Source organism: Fulmarus glacialis, unplaced genomic scaffold (assembly GCF_000690835.1).
Source record: "Fulmarus glacialis isolate BGI_N327 unplaced genomic scaffold, ASM69083v1 scaffold2367, whole genome shotgun sequence".
Lineage (NCBI taxonomy): Eukaryota > Metazoa > Chordata > Aves > Procellariiformes > Procellariidae > Fulmarus > Fulmarus glacialis.
Genome location: NW_009223623.1, coordinates 40,844 through 43,106, shown reverse-complemented (window position 1 = coordinate 43,106; position 2,263 = coordinate 40,844). Strand labels below are relative to the sequence as shown.

The window sequence follows — 2,263 nt, the reverse complement described above, 5'->3', positions numbered from 1 at the left end:
TCTTTCCCCTTCTATTTTCATCTCTCAGGAGGAGAATAGGAGAGAAGAGGAAAAGGAGAGTTAAAAATAGGTGTGCTGAGAGAAAGGAAAAAACCTATTTCTTAAAGCTCCTCTGAACTCCTAAATAATTAACCTGACTTCTCAGACCACTGCTCTGTCAATAATTTCTATTTAAATTTTGTAACACGAGAAAGCAGCTGAATTCTTTCCAGTCTTTCTATACCAGCTACTTACCCTCAGGTTCTGAAAACACAAGCAAGAGGCAACTCTTTTAAAATCTATTGTGGAAAAAAGTGTCTCTCGCACTCTTGGGTGCCCCTGGCAGTAATGACAATGGCATTCAGTATGATAAAGTCAGGATCAGGAAGTGCGCTGAGAAGATCTGCTCAGCACCCATTTGTGTAGTGGTTTTACTTCAGTTACCAGAACTGTTTTGTAAGATCTTATAAGAATTCAACCACTGTACGTTTCATCCAAACGTTTCTTTGCTTAAAGAGTCACTGAACGTTGCATTGGTAATGTACTTCCTTCTGTATTACCAGTCTGGATGTGTTGGCTGTTCTCTCTGCTCTTTTTGAATCTTAAATAGCTGTGTGTACACTTAAAAAAAAAAAAAGTGCGAGATATGCTAGGCTGCGTAGATTACAGTTGATAAGCAAAATACTTCTAAGTCTAATGCCTCTTCTTAAAAACAAGTGTTAAATTGAAGGCTCATGTCAATTGCTAGAGCAGTGAAGAGTGGATTGCATGTGTTCCCAACTTGGTGAGCAGCATTCAGTTGCCAATTCCAGAACATCAGATCTATGGATAAGTATATACCTCTCATACATCTGCTGTAGAAACATGAATTTTAGTATGTGCTTTTTGTCAGGCAAGCTTATAATTGATGGTGTATAGTTTTCTCTTTCCTACAGCACTAGTTGCTGGGGACTTGGGGGAGAAAGGAGATCCCTTGGAACTAATTCTTGTGTCTATCTGAAGCCTTTTTAGGGAGACTGAACTTATCTTGAAACTGACTAAATTTGACGTAGTGAGTTAATGGGAACTGCAGATTAACTTCCAAGATCTGACTTCTGGTTTTATACCTTTTTTCCCTATTCTTGATGGCATTGTTTTCCTCTTTGCCTGGAACAAACAGAATCACAGACAGAAACTGCCTGTATATTTCACTGTGAAAGATTTATGCTAAAATTAATTTAATGTTATTTTGTGAAATATAAAAATTAGATGAGAAAGTCTTTCTTTAGTTTACTCATCGTAATAATTCTGGTGCAAGAAAGATAGACAAGATATCTTGTCGGAAGATGTGTTAGATTAATTTTAAATTCAGTTTCATGAGGGACTCTCCACTGAACGTTTTCAGAATCTTCAACATTGAGGACTAACACTAATACATCCCCTGCTGTTCCTGAAAGTGGCTGAAGTACTAGCTCAGGTCGTGCATCACCCTAGAAAGTGTTTCCTTCTTAAACACGCACGTATGTGTGAGTTTGCACACACACACACACACACACACACACAAAACGGTAAACAAAAAATGGCTTGAGGGCTACTTTATAAAGAAATGGAAAAGAACATCAGATTGGCGGGGGTGGGGGTGTCCCTCTTCTGTGCTGGACTTCTTCCTCTTTTCTCACTTCTACATTCCTAATGTGAGGTTTTAATTCCTACATTATGGTAAAATACCGGAGTACTGACAGAGTTGCCAAAGCAGAGAATGTGCCTTCCGTCATAGGATCTCCAATGTGATTGCCTTTAAACTAATTTCAGTGTACCGGTCCTGTGTGCAATAACTGACAGCGTGTCATTTTATCTCAGGGGTTTTTTTGTTCAGCGACTTACAAATTGAGCCCATTGATTTGTAAGTACAAGTATGTAGGATATTTTCCAGTTCCCAAACTGTTAAAGTTGGCTTTCAGAGTCTAGCACCAGCTTAAATTATTTCCAATTCAGCAGTGCACACCTCTCACCGTAAATATTTTGCAATCAGAGCTACTGCAGTAATTTGGTCAGAGCTTAATGTTTGCAGATAATTACCGGAGAAGTTTCTAAAGTATGCACAGAAACTTTGTTTCAGTGAGTGTGGACAGTGACAAAGATTTGAGTGTTTTTTGGTTGTTTTTGTACAATCAGATGCTGGCCAGCTTCGTGTGAAAAGGGCAATACTGGTAATACAAAGATGAGGAAATTAAATAAATAATGTCAACTACAATACTAATTCTGTGTATAATTGCCTTTTTATGGTATAAAACTAAACTAAGAA

At 38.0% G+C, this 2,263-nt stretch overlaps 1 protein-coding gene across 1 annotated transcript in view; it reads left to right on the top strand.

Annotated features, from left to right (window-relative positions):
• DOPEY2 (dopey family member 2) overlaps nucleotides 1-2,263 on the top strand; it is a 48,658-nt gene that overhangs the window by 10,636 nt on the left and 35,759 nt on the right. The window lies entirely within an intron of this gene.